The sequence below is a fragment of the Lacerta agilis genome, chromosome 7 (genome assembly GCF_009819535.1).
Source record: "Lacerta agilis isolate rLacAgi1 chromosome 7, rLacAgi1.pri, whole genome shotgun sequence".
NCBI lineage: Eukaryota > Metazoa > Chordata > Lepidosauria > Squamata > Lacertidae > Lacerta > Lacerta agilis.
In genome coordinates this window covers 80559523-80574595 of record NC_046318.1, presented here as the reverse complement: position 1 = coordinate 80574595, position 15073 = coordinate 80559523, and the positions used below count along the sequence as shown (strand labels likewise).

Below are 15073 nucleotides of genomic sequence, written 5' to 3'. Positions count from 1 at the left end.
CCAGATCTCAGCTTGGCCACAAGGGGGCATTCCTGTGTTGCAAAAAAGCGACTGAAAACTGGCTAATTTCGAATGCTGCATTTATATGCTTGTGTGAATCTGAAAGCCATCCTAATTCAGAAAATATCCAACTTGCAATTCTGGATTCATTCAAAATAAAAAGTAGTTTTCATTGATGTATTTTGTTGTGGATATCAATATGATATCTGTACTGTAGTTTGTTGCAGTTTGCTCCTTGATAGCTTTTATGATGCATTTCATTTTGTATTTTCAATATCTCAGGGAAGATAATATACCTGACTAATTCTATTTATTATTACAGGTTTCAAGACCCTTCTTATTTTTAGAAATCATCTACTGCTAAGAACTGGAAAATCTGCTTAAGGTAGATATTATGTGTTCTTTTCCATCTTTTTTATGAATATGTGCATTCTACAAAGTACGTGAGTGAATTATGCACCCTCAAAGACCATACAGTGCATGCATCTATTTCTACCTGGATATCCTAGAAATTTATGACCTGAAGGAAATAGCAGCATGCCACATAGCAATCAGCAATACAATATCTGATATGGCATGTTAAAGTCTGCACTGTAGCATTTCAAGCACAGCATTGTGAATGCATTTGCTTTCTATACTTTGCACATTGTTAATGAATGTAGTCTTTTTGTTTTGGTGTTGGTAAATGGTGTAAGGATTTTGGGCATTGCAGAGTTTTTCATGTCTGTCTGAAGATAAGTTCCTCAAAAGCTTGCCCTTGTCATGAACTGAGATTAGTGCTGCCAGAATGTGTAACCTCAGCTGCCTTTTGATCAGCACCCAAGGTCCAGAAACTGTGGGAAGAGTATTCTTATACTTATCCCATGACTTTGTGATTGCAGTGGAGTTGCTTTATTGCTGCGCCAAATTTTACCTTGTGAGTTAGGTGGAAATTCTTACCAGAAAATTTTCTTCCATATTTAGGCTGTATATCTGGGTACTGTGTAGAGTAACCTCCTAGTGAGGCAAGTTGAAGCTTCTCAGTTTGCTTTCTTCTGAAGTGAGAAACATTTTCCACTCCTGCTTAATCCTAGGAATACACTTAAGGAGCCTACAGGACTGTATGTTTGTTGCAGTTCCATCACTGCATTGCACAAGGTCAAAACTGAGCATATAATTTTGTGTTGTGAAATTCTCAGTTTTTGGTTTTATCTAAGTAAGTTTCTAGTCCTTAGACTTCAAAGAAATGTAGTCCGTTGCTTGGTTAGTATCTCAGAAGCCGGATGATGAGCTCAGTAGAATTTCTTCAAGCTGCAGGATTCACTTTTCTAGGAGCAGTAAGGGAAGTTATACTCCTGGTGACCTTGTGTTTAAGGAAACAATCCCTAAACCACTTGCATTGTTTTGGATTTCTAAAACAAGATATGATGGATACATGTAGTAGTTTGTGCTTTTGTTATAGCTTGGTATAGAAGAAGAGAAAATGTGTAAAAGGTCACCCGGAGCATGTTTTTGTTTACTTCCTCTAGATTGCAGACCTGGAAACCTGTCCCCAGCTTTTAGCCTTTTGTGCTGTACTTGTGCCCAGCATCAATTTATAGCAGCCTGGTGACCCACCCACAAGGATTTTATGACTCACTGGTTTATCCTTTTCTCTCATTTCAGAACTGCAGAGTTATATTTTAAATTTGCAAGACACTCAGAAAATGAGCTGGGATATAAGTTCCATTGTAACATGGGTTTTGTGTTTGTATGTCTGTCTGTCTTTTGTAGCTAGCACAATGCACATACAATATATTTATGTTCTGTTTCGTTTGAGATTACTATTGGAGAGTACTCAAAACATATGATGTCATCTAGAAATGTGCTTTATTTGGTCTTTTCTGTGAACTGCAGCCTCCTGTTCTCTTGAATACTCCAAACGTAACAGATTAAGTGAGTCATCAGCCAACTGTGTAATCATCAGTTTGTTGGGTAAATAACTTTCAGAGTGCAGTGCAGCATCTCCTTGGATAAAACTTTGTAACAGAATTCCTTTTGTGGGTTCTATTTGTGACCACACAGTTAAAATTTAGGAAAGCAAAGACATATGTGGCAAAAAACCCATGCTAAATAGTTAAAAAGAAAGGGTGTCAACAGTTCTTTAACTACATAAGTACACAAACCAAATAATGTCTCAATATTATTTGGATCATTCAGTATTAAAATGGTGACCTTTCATCATATGCTTGCTTGCTTTGTTCTTTGGGGCTTATTCCAAAAATTGCATGAAGCCATGCATATGATTGCAGTCTTAAGAAAAAAGGAGGTGCACCAAGGCTGCCCACCTGTCAGGGAACTGTCCCCAGTTCAGCACAAGATGGTGGAAGGGCTCTTGGGATGCTACAGAGAGCCCCGGTCCCACCTGGCCAGCAGCACCTCCTCTGGCGAGGGAGTAGCGAGGCTTCCGGCGGGGAGGGGCAGGCTTTTCATGGTATGGCTCTGAGGATGCTGAAGAGCCCTCACACTCCTCTCGCTCAAGGGGCAAGGAAAGAGACATGCAGCTTCCAGCGCCCCAAAGACGTTGAGTGAAACGAAAGGATGGGAGGCGGGGTTTCCGTATACCGAAGCTCTTTTGTTGGGGTCAGAACCGGAAGGGGCCATTCCCGGATTCTGACGATGCTTGATACAGACACGAACTTTTTAGCTCTGCACTGTACATAGTTTGCACAATAAAACTCTTAAAGGAAACTCGAGTTTTGCCTGCTTACTCATGAGCATCCAACAGAGGACCTTACATCACCTATTGAACAGGACTGTATTCTTGAGAGTTTCTTGAATTAGTATGTACTGATCACTGGATGAATGGTTTCCTACTCAAACTGAGAGACCTTTTTCATATTTCTGCTAAGCCATGATTGCCCAAGATGGTCTTCAACAAGTCCCAGTTCCTACATTTTCCTTTTTGTCCAGTCAATTACCTTAGTAAGGCGGGAATTGTTTGGAATGAATGAGAGGAGAGTTGAAAAGCTTTTTGCACACTTACAATATATCATAAATTATTGCCCTTAAGTATCTTTTTGTGGTGTTGAACTTGCAAAGATAGCTCTGCTTTGTGCTATTTTTGCACATGTAAATCAACACTTAAAAACTGTACCACCTTGCTACTTGCAAGTATTGAGGTGTAAATTGAGTGCTGAGAGGAACAGATCTTGTGGAAGGTTGGTAGGACTGGAGAGATACAGTAGTTGGTTTAAGACTGTGTATTGGAAATCTGGCAGACATCCACTGACACAACTTAATCTGTGCAGTGAGGATTGAAGCTTTGTAGAAAGTGCACAGGATTACTTTCAGGAGTAATAACTACTTAGTAATCCAAAGAGCAGCAAGCTATTCTGCTCAGAGTAGTGCTACTCTGCGTCATATTACTGCATATTGCTGCATACAGTGGTACCTCAGGTTATCTACGCTTCGGATTGCGTACTTTTCGGGTTATGAACTCCGCTAACCCGGAAGCGCAACCTGATGCACGCACGATTTGAGCATGCGCAGAGCGTTTTTTGCGGTTTTCCCCAGGGGTTTTCGGTCTGCGCATGCGCAGAACGAATTGTTCAGGTTATGTCCTTTTCGGGTTACATACTGTAACCCGGAACGGATTAAGTACATAACCTGGGGTACCACTGTATTACACATTACAGCTGCTGGCTGCATTTGGATATTACCTGCATGTCTATACTGGGAACTCTGTCTTAATAGCTAACAAATCAGGATAATTAGGGTGTAGGGAGAAGCAAGGGAGGAGCATGTTCCCTTGGTCCTCACCATGGCTTAATACAGGAGTGACCAATCTTTTGGGACCTCCAGACACACTAGCCCATTGAAGAAACTGTTGTAGGCACCACATATACAGCAGCCAAGCATAGATGGCAACCTGCTCTGTTGGCTGCAGTAGAATACTTCTAAGTAACCCTAATTTCAGCATGGGCAGGGGTGTGGAGGGAACTCCAAAGGTACTAGGGAAGACTTCTGCAGGCACACGTGTGCAGGCACATTATGAAGCTGCAGATGAACATCTGCTCATGATCACTGTGTCTGGACTGGAGCCTGTTCCTGGGCCACTTTCCCAGATTGTACACTGCTTCCTTCAGTAAGCTAAGCTATGTATGAAGGGTTGATAAATATGAATTATGGAACCTTTTTATTTTTAAACTCTGGGGTTCAGATTATACTATTTGTATCATGTGGTGACATCTTGATCAGCTTTCTCATGATGATGTATGCCTGTTAGCATCCTAATAGCATTTACACATAATAGCATTAATATCCCCATAAACACATGACAACATTAAATTTTCCCACCCTTTGAAAATATTTTTAAATGCTTTTACATGCCACATCCAAAATTGCCCATTAGAATGTGTTCCAGAGAACTGCTACTCACTTTGATACTAATCTGTGACACTTTTAAGGTATACCAGGGAGGGCTAATTTGTAGTCCACCAAATTTCCAACATGATTAGCCATACTGGTTGAGGTTGATAGGAACTGGAGTCCACAAACTTCTGGAAGCCACCTGATGTATACCTACATAAAACAGACAACCTAGCATTGGTGAATCTCATTTTTAATTTGGCAGATTTAAGTTCAACAATGCATATACAATATATGGGACATTCTAATTGCAGGGGACTGAATTTCAACCAAATACCATTTGTTACCTTGACAAAAATCTGCACTAATGTCCTTAATGCTGAAGTTTGTAAAGAATAAAAGTGAAGGAGGAAATGTTATATTTCCTTGTTCTAGCTTTTCTTCCCCTGGGAAGCAACACTTCTTTACAAACAGTTGGGCTCAGCTGCACCTTGGTAGTGCCTCTTTGACCTTTAGTTGGGAATTAACTCTTCACACATAGGTTTTTGCATGATGGATTGCAACATCAGTAACCAACTTTTTCCTTAATTAATGGTTAGCAAGGACTGTTTGCTGAAATAATTAATGAAATCAAACGTCGTAGCAGTTATTAAATTCCACGCTGGCCTAATATAATCATAGAATCATAGAGTTGGAAGAGACCACAAGAGCCATCCAGTCCAACCCCCTGCCAAGCAGGAAACAGCAGGAAATAAATGAGAAGCATGCAGAATGTATGCAGACCTGGCGTAAAACTGAACAAATGCACTCAATTTTTTATTACTTATATACTTGAGTATAAGCCTAGTTTTTCAGCACATTTTTTGTGCTGAAAAAGCTGCCCTCGGCTTATACTCGAGTGAGGTGGGCGGCAAGAAAGAAGCCCTTTCTCTCCACTCGTGCCGCCGCTGCCTGCTCACCCCAGTCAACCATTCCTTAAGAAGTGTACAAGAACAGCGGTTCTTTACTCTCCCCAGGCAGCTTGTTCCATTCCTGAACTGCTCGCATAAATGCAAACTTGGCAAAGGAGGAAGAGGAAGGAGCAGCCCAAAGGGCTGCTTTCGGGCTGCTCGTTCCTCCTCCTCCTCCACAGCGGCAAAGGTGAATCGGCTTATACTTGAGTCAATAAGCTTTCCCAGGTTTTTGTAGGAAAATTAGGTGGCTCGGTTTATATTCGGGTCGGCTTATACTCGGGTATATACGGTAGATTGTGTGAGTTGATTTGATCATTCCTCTGCACGCCATATAAACATGGTGATTGGTCCTTATTGTGTACTTCAAAGTCCTTTGTGTGTAAGCTACCCAAAAAGACAATTTGGCTTCTGCTGACTCTCTCCTGCCTATCATGCCTCCTAAAATTAATCTCCAGGTTTCTTCATATAGACTGCCTTGCTTCTTCATTACTACCAAGGAACCTACATGTTTCACTTTAAACTGGGATGGAGATGAACCTGGATAAATAGTAGGGCTTTATGTTCTGTCCTAACAGCTCTGAGCACAACCTGAAACATGCATAGTGCTTAACAGAGCCTCATTTGAATGTCTGGCACCCTTTCCTGGCCATATGCAAACCCCATGGCTTCACTATCAGTCAACCTTTCTTTTCTCTTTCCCAGTGCTCTGTGTACCGTCTAGTCCAGGCATGTCCAACAGGTAGATCGTGATCTACTGGTAGATCACTTGATGTCTGTGGTAGATCACTGCCCCCCCAAAAAAGCTCAGCCACTTTGGCTCCCCTAAAAAAAAGCTCTACATCTTTGCCCTGAAGCCCCCAAAACAGGGCTTTCCTTCCTAAAAAAAGCTCAACTTTGACCCAAAACCCCCAAAACATGGATGGCTTTCCTTCCTAAAAAAAGCTCAAGAACCTCAACCTGAACCCCCCAAAAGGGGGTAGATCACTGCCAATTTTAAACTCTGTGAGTAGATCGCAGTCTCTTGGAAGTTGGCCACCCCTGGTCTAGTCTAATTAGTTGTGAAGACCTCTATAGTTAGCACACTATTTTGTGATTTTTTGGTTCACCTAATGCAGGTATTGCTCTAATATGAATTTTGGAATTCTTATACGCCTACGTGACTACCTGTTCTGCTTATTCACAAGTAAAATACAGAAATGATACAATGCTACCTCAGAGCTATAAAAGGGATCTTTCTTGTAAAACAAAAGAAGCATTAGGAACAGAGTGCTGTTATGTGTTCATATAACTGTGTCTCAATTTGTTGATGTCCAGATTTTCACACTAATCCAAAGTAAGTGATATTCGTTTGAGTAGCAAACATGATTTTGAGTAACAATATTAAACTAAGATCCGCCAGTGTAGCCTAACTTGCACTACCAAGTGTCTTGCTTCTGTCTGGTGCAGTGCTGTTAAGGAAAGGTTCTTCTTGTGAACTTCTGATGTCACACAATTATTTGAGAATGAAGAAAACTCCCCAAATGCCTTTCTTTTTGAAAGGCTCAAATTGAACCAGAAAAACTCTTTCCTCTTTGAATGGGTAGCATTTTCTGAATGGGACAGATCCCCAGATTATGTGGGGCATATGTGAGTTGTGCATGACTAAGCATGATGCACAGATGAAGCCTACTGCAGACAAGGTATTTATTTTATTAAAACCAGCACATTACACTGGAAACGACACTATCTATGATAAATGTATGTGTCTGTATCCTTAGGCTTATCAGTCTGGACAGATTAGCTATTAGGTTTTACTTTTGCTCTTGAGCAGAAAATAACCCCAAAGCTTTGTTCTGTTATAGACTGTGGTGTTCTGGAATTGCCTAGATATGTCTTGTTGAAATATTCCACACAAGTGTTAAAAGCTCTGACGTGGTAGGTAATAGAACTGTTGACAGATCTTCAAGTCTAACATTGTGAATGGGGATAACTAAACGATGATATTTTTATGAGCCTAGATTTATCTTTGTAAGTACTATAATGATAGCAGGATTGTGGCTACCATTACAAGTGGAGGTAATACATCCACTTACAAAGAAAAGGCTCCTTTCATTTCTGCTGATTAGCCTAATCTTTAATCTTACACAAGAAAGTCAGACCTTATGGCTAATGTACAGGAAAAAAGTGACTATTGCTTCAGAATGTAGGTCAGGAAACATTATTTGCAAATGTTTCTCAACACTACCTATGGAAAGCTAATGTGTCCAGAAGAATGGCACTAGTCCAGCAGCTCCCCTATGGTATTGTGTTTCTTTTGTGCAGAAGATCATGTGTTGATGAGCATTCAGATAGGATTCGCCGTCTGCATTCTGAAGTGACATAGAACCAGAGAACTGCACCATGGGATTTTTTCCCCTCCTGAAGGTGATCAGTAGAGCTAAGAGCTAAATATGTTGTTCAGTGATTATGAGAGAACCATGTATTTGTTCCAGGACAGATTTTGGAAGATGTTTCTGGTGATGGAAGTAAGCACGAAAGATGGCTTACAGTGCATGGGGAACTTGTTGCAGGTGAAATATACATACTGTACAAATCATATTTATTGTTTCTTGAAAAGCCACTTCCTCAAATTTAGGTGATAAGCTTCTTGTAATGTTCTTGATTCACAAGCCACATAGTAATGGGAAGAAGATGCAACATAGTTGCTTAACCACTCAAGCGTAACTCTGATTCTGAAATCCTTAACTGGAACATTGGGCATGTTATAATTTGGTTTGGGGTGCAATATTCAGGACCCTGCAAATCTCAACTTTATTTATTTATTTATTTATTTATTACACTCAGTTCTGTCCCTTATGGTTGCTAACTTAATCCAGAAAGATTGCGGACATGCCTAGTGAACGCTCAGAAAAAGAGTGAGTAGGATTTCTAGTGGTCAGGCATGGAACTTCAGTGTTTCAGTGTAAGCTATTTGTGTTTCCCATGAATAAATTATGGCATTGCATTGATTTTGTTTTAATTGCATAATTGATACAGAGAGGGGAATTAAATTTTTCTTGGTGTGGATTTTTTGGTACCTTTGAGTAACAAATTTACCCAGCCTTCTCCTTAACTGTATATTTCCTTTTAAACAAAGCTGTTGCTTAAACAAGAGAAAACTGATCTCTGATCTACCCATTTGAACTAAATGAATCTTGGTGATTTCAGGGAGAGGTCTTGTTTACATAATAAACAACAGTTAAATGAAATGAGACACAAAACATGCCTTTTTGGTTGTTGCTTCTCTCTGTTGTCGAGGTCTGTTGTCCTGACCTTGCAGGAGTTCTGAAAACATTGCAAAAATCTTTTTTTTTAAGGCTAGATTTTAGTTGAGTTAAAAAAAAAAGATGCACATTGTTGAATATATTTATGGATGTGGTAAATTTTAATGGAAATTTGTGTAACTATTGGTTACTTAATATGCTGATGTTTCTGTAAGCATGTGTGCTGTAAGCCATTCAGAATTTATTACTGGTAACTGGGATAGAAATTGTAAAATGAGGCTTCCGGCGGCGACGCCATTGCGGGTGGTCGTGGGCTGCTTCGGCTGCGAAGCGCCCAGTCCATCCCGGGGGTTAGGAGCCCCGCTACCGCAAAGCGGGGCTCCGGTTGGGGTGCGGGAAGAGCGTCCCGCACCCTGGGCTCCCCGGCTGTGCCCGTTGTGGCTCCGAACCCTTCCTTCGCCCCCCCTGTAAAGGGGGAGTGGGGGTGAAGGGACGACGGAGCTGGGCTTCAGGGGACATGCCCCAACCGGGATGTAAATGCGGCGACAGAGCCTGTGATGAGCGTCTAAGTTCTACCTTTGATGTATGGAATTAAAGAAACCCGGGGGTCGTGAGTATTTGACTGGATTAGATATTGCGCTTTTCGGACGATCCGGGGGGAAAGAGAAAGGCAGCCTGCCTCCCTCCCTTCGAGTGAAAGAAGCTAACCAATTTGAGTGACTGCTGCTACAGTATTGGTTACAAAGTATTTTAAATTTGATACATGAGACTGTTGAAATTTTCTCTGGAGAAGTAAAATAGCGGAAAATATCTCCGTTTAAAGCTGCGGTATTTGCGCTCCGGCTTAGGAAAATGGCGACGAACATAGAGACAGGAATAGTAATCTGATACCCACTTCCTCCCTCTCTACTGGGTTTCGTCTTTGAACTTGTTTTGAACTCTGAGCTAACGGAAGAACAAAGACTCAATGCTTTGAGGCTGGAACTGCTTTATCGGAGGGTGAAAGCCTTGTGTGGGGGTTTGAGGAGAAATCAATTGCCCACAGAGGAGGCTTTTAAAATCTTTGACACTTTGGAAGAAAGCCTTGCCAAGGAGCTGAGAGGGTTGTTGGAAGGATGGAAAGAAACGACAAAGCTACTCCGGGGAAAAGATTCGTTTTTTGGGGGTGGCAGCCCCAAGACGACGAGAAGATTTGTTATATCCAGTCCCCGAGGTGTGAGATCGGGGGCATGGGACAAAGAATTAAGATATCTACAAGAAGAAAAGGAATGGTACAAAGTAATGGAGCAGCTAACAGAAGATGAGATGGGCACCCTGAGACTCGTGGCAAGGAGTGTTTTGAACGATGCCTGGATCTGTGGACATTTGGAAAAAGAAGCTATTTGGAAGTTTGGTTCTGGCGTCATCAGGAGAAGGACAATGGACAGAGGGGGAGTGGGGTGATGTATTAAATAAAATCTTAAATAGTCGGCTATGGTATTTTGAAAGCGGAGGGTGAACACTGTCAGTTATATTGAGTTTTATTTTCTGTTTGAATAAGAAAGGAGATATTTGAAGTTTTTATGTTATTAGCAGCAGTCTAAAAGACAGAGAAGATAGTGCAGATTGGATAAGTGTAGATTTGATAAGAATGATCTATGAAGATTTATGATGATGTGTTATAAGTAAAGTCAAGATAAGATGATTAAGCTTATAGATTCTATACATATTATTACGTTTAATTTTTAAAAGAAGAGGTTAAAAAGTAGATTAGGGATATAAAATCGAAGGTGAAAAGGCAGGGGAAGTCAACTGTCAAGATTAAGAAAAAGAAATTTTTTATGAGATGTTTAAATAAGAAGGGTAATCCTGGCAATGTTTGTATTTGATTTGTAATTGTATTTGTTTTGTATGCGTATGAATGTAGGTGTGGTTATGGGTGTATGTGGTCATAAGTAAAAAATGTCAATAAATTCTTATAAAAAAAAAAAAAGAAATTGTAAAATGAACACGGTAGTAGAACCATACAGTCCCAGTTCAGGTTTTGCCAAACTTATATTTCACTGCAGTTGTTATGTAACTTAAAATTTGTGGTGTTGGGGGTGGAGGGAAAAGGGGAACTTGTCTCTTATGGTCAAGGCCATGGGTTGGCAAACTAAGGCTTGTGGGCCGGATCAGGCCCATCAGGCTCATAAATCTGGCCTGTGGATCCTGCCGCCTGCTCAGTCAGTCCCTGCACACTGAGCTAAACCGACGGGGCGTTTCCTTGAAAAGAAGCCACAGATGCCTCTCCGCGCAGGGAGTGACTTCCGCGACGCTGGCACGGCTTCGGATTGGCCAATCCGAAGCCTCGCCACCCGTGTGCTGAGGTAAACCCAGTGCAGCCATGGGCGGAGAGGCCGGTGGGTGGGTGGCGGGTCTGGAGTAGCTGGAGGGCAAGCTGCCTGCTGCCTGTCCGGTGCTCTGCATGCGTGGCCTGCCCACCAACCTGGCCTCAGGCGATGGGCCGCAGCACGTGATGCACACTGCCTGGGAGCTCTGCGGGGACGGGCCGATGGAGCAGCTGTTGCTCGTCAACAACACTGGTGAGCGGGCAGCGCCCAGACACGCTCCTGACTGCGGGCAGAGTGCGTTCCTCCTCCAGGTCCGGAGGCAGCTGCGGGACCGGCTTGCAGCGCGGCTTCCTGTAGGGGCTGCTCTGCTTCCTTAGAAAGGCCAGATGCCCCAGGAAGGGGCTAAGGTAGGGCTTTAGGAGGATATAACACTTGGGACATAAGCCACACATTAATAAATCTTTCTCCCAAGATCTGACGAAAGCTGCATCCCACAGATTTCTCTCCCTCTCCCTCTCCCTCTCTCCCCACTTTCTCACCCACTTCTCCCTTTAATAGCTAAAACTTTGCATCTGCTATTTTTAGTTACTTTTGCTCCAGTGCATCAGCTCCAAGCTGCCAGGTACTCAGAGGTTAATTTCACTTAACCTTCAGCCAATCACCCATTCCCACCACCCTTCTGAGTAATACCCTTCCCCACTCTCTCACTATGTATAAGGGCCTGGTGACTTCTGTTTCAGTGTATCTGAAGAAGTGTGCATAAACACCAAAGCTCATACCAATAACAAACTTAGTTGGTCTCTAAGGTGCTACTGGAAGGAATTTTTTTTTAGTTAATTTCACTGTGTGCGTTTGTAAATTTATTTGGAAAGATAAAGTGTAATCAGTGGATGGTGATTTTAATTTTGATGGGTTCATTCTCTTTCACTCCCCCCCCCCCTCCACTTTCCCTCCCCAGTTGCTCTGATATACTTATAAGACCACTGCATTTTAAGGAATACTGGACATTTTTATTTGGGGCTTTTAACATACCATGATTGTCACCTCTCAGTCCAGCTAGTCGATCCATTTTCAAAGGGGGTCCCATTTTTTGTCCATTAAATTTCCTTCCACAATCGGATCGGATATGTCTAACTGCATGTGTATCTGACATATTGTATTGTTTTTCCTGTTTTTTGTGCACTACAAATAGAATATGTGTCGTGTGCATAGGAATTCGTTCATATTTTTTTTCCAAAATATAGTCTAGCCCCCCCCCCACAAGGTCTGAGGGACAGTGAACCGGCCCCCTGCTGAAAAAGTTTGAGGACCCCTGCTCAAGCCCACATTTTCAATTCCTGGCGTTTCAATTGGAAGGGAAGGGAAGGCCTTTGCCTGAGACCATGTAGAGCCCCAATCAGTCAGCAGGCAATAGTGGTTTGGATGTGCCAAGAATGATGAACAACAAGAATAAAGTGGGCAGGAGTTGCAGTAGAAAACCAAACTGAACAAATTATGCTGTTGGGTCTGGTTCAGATTTAACCTTGAAACTAGGTATGATTTTTTGGGAGTAGACTTCTGGATTAGGTGGTGCTCTCTCTGCTCCTTCTGTGTTTATGCTGCATTCCTCCATTTAGCACTGTATGTGACCACCTCTAACCTGGATTATAAAGAGGTTTGATACATGCCTAAATTTCATGTTGGAATTGAAATCAGGTTGTCAAAGAGTGCTAACATCATGGTTAGAATTTGTGGAAGGGGTGGCTGTGTTTGCACATTACTATAAGCCACAGCTTTCTGGCTTGTCATCCTTTTTCTGCCCAATCTTTGCTTCTTTGCTACTGCTCTGGTGCAAGCAGGACAGACAACCCAGGAAGCCTGAGCTGGTAATTGTAGTCTCTTTGTCCCTAGCAGCTTTAGATTGGTTTGCAAGTTGTGGTTTGTTATGGAAGCCTTGATCCCTTAGCTTGGATGTAGCAGAAAACCAAGGATTCATTTGCTCTGATTGCATGATTTTTGGAAAATGAGAAACATGGAAGATTTCAGTCTAGTAAAAAATGATTCATGGAATGGATGGATTTTTGTTAACAGCCCAGAATTTAGGCAAATATAGGAAGGTGTATGAACTTTATACTGTTCTCGTTTGATGTTTTTTCCTGCAGATTTTTGACTGTTTTGATTAAGGTTGAAGTTACACACTGAACGTGAGTTTACAAGAGCATAAGGCATATGCTCTTATAACCATATACCCTTGGTACTTGGACAGAAGAAGGGGTGGAGCTCTAAACTTCTCAGGATTCAGCTTTATGTTTTCCCCCATTGTGTCAACAGATAAATCCTCTTTGGTATGGGTAATACTTGATTTCCTAAGAATAAGCAGTTTTATAATGAGAGGCTAAAATGTTTCTGAAGTAATTGTTCAGACTTTTTCTGGCTTCACTCTTTCCCCTCTTATCATTAAAGGTGCGTAGTTGTTTTCCAAGGAAGGGTGTGTTTTGGTTTTTGCCTACTGTGAAATTTGAGAGCTCTTGAGTGTTTAGAGATTTTACAGTAGAGGCACAGAGCAGTAGACATAGCTGCAAGCAACCTTGCAGCAAGGGAATCAGACATAACTTTCCACTGGAGGATTTCAAACACCACAAGGGCAAATGCAGGTTCTTGGATTTTTTAATTGTGCAAGTCATGGTATGTACTTCATGTATTGTTTGGTTAATGGGTATACAGACAATTCTGGTAACTGCAGAAGGTAGAGAACTTTTGGCTGTGTGCTGATAATAGCATGTTTTGCTTGCTTTTTAAATATGCAATAACTTTGTCTCAACATTCCCCTATGGTAACAAATGTTCTCTAGAGACTTGGTGGTGGCAGTATAAAGAGTATCCATATTTTCTCTTTTTCTTTGTCCATAATGGTGACTCAAGTTTGGATTTTGTAGCAGTTCGGGCTGAAATTCACCAAAAGTTGAAACTGCCTTCAAAAGCACAACCAAATCATCTGAAGGGTTTGTGTGTATGTTCCTCTGGCATGATTCTTTCTTGCCTGTTTCAGTGCCCGGCATAGTGTTTAAAGTTCCTTTTTTTTTTAAGAGATGGGATGAACCCTGGTACTTACCGTATTTTTCTGTGTCTAACACGCCCCCGTGTATAAGACTACCCCTATTTTGGGGGACTCAAAATTAAGGAAATGGGGAAAGATTGCCCACAGTTTTTAAGCGTCTTTTGGGAAGGATTGCCCAGTTGTTGAGCTTTTTTTGGGGGGGGGGGGATTACCGACGGTCGCTCATCCGCTAGCGGCTTATAGGTACCAAAAAAGCAAAAATTAATTATATTATAAAGAAAAACATAAGCCTAGTTTCAGGGGCAATGGAATTATTAAATTGGAATTAAATTATTAGTATTCATTTATTTAGAATACTCATTCCACTTTTCAGCAGGGGTGGGCTTTCACATAGGCATCTTCCATCCTTGAAAAAATGAACACACTCACTCAGTACTCTTCCCCAATGTATATGTAGGTTCTGGTTGTTTTAGAGGCAACCCCTCCATTGAAGCTCCTCTTCTCCCTTCCTCCCATATCAGAAAAATTTAAGATATCAAGGCCGGAAGGACAGGGCTGCTCCTGCCACAACAGTTCTTTCCTCAGACAGCTGACTTGATGACATTTGATGGAATTGTCTTTCTTCTTTCCCAGTCTCAGTTTTTAATTCGACTCTCTTGTCTTTGGCAAAGAACAGTCCCTCCTTGACACCTGCCCTTCTACATTTCTGGAGCAGAACTGATAATATGTAGGCCAGGAGGACAGGGCTGTTACCACACATTTATTTATGCAGACACATCTAATGTACCCTTCCAGACAACATGATAAACTATGTTATGATCATATTGTATTTGTTGGATGTGCTGTAAAGTGGTAAATCTGGTTTTGGAGTGCTTAGACATACTTACGGATTGTGTTCTGAATGCTGTAATTAGAATTGGGGGAATGGTAAGATAGGTGTAAGGGCGATCTATTTTGAACTCTAACATCAAAATGCTTTCCTTCCCATTTTTAAGACTTGATTGCCATATTCTGTCCTCTTGCTCTCTGTACATGTTCTGAAAAATGTAAGTTTATTTTTTCTTAACTGCTCAAGCAACTTATTGGGCTAGGCTTGCAGAAGACTGGCATTTGGAGTAGCCGGTTAGCAGATGGTTGGAATGTGTGCAAGGACATCCAGTGGTGTACAAGCATGCATGGTAGTCTAATTGCCTTGCATTTT

General features: G+C 41.6%; 1 protein-coding gene across 2 annotated transcripts in view; it reads left to right on the top strand.

Annotated features, from left to right (window-relative positions):
- Positions 1-322: 322 nt before the first annotated feature.
- The window catches only part of PTK2 (protein tyrosine kinase 2), a 175594-nt gene continuing 160843 nt past the window's right edge, over positions 323-15073 (top strand). Inside the window, exon 1 of one of the 2 annotated variants that reach the window (XM_033155919.1) lies at positions 323-385. The gene's annotated coding sequence lies outside the window, so the exon portion shown is untranslated. The remainder of the gene's footprint in view (positions 386-15073) is intronic. The other variant, XM_033155920.1, reaches the window with a different exon arrangement.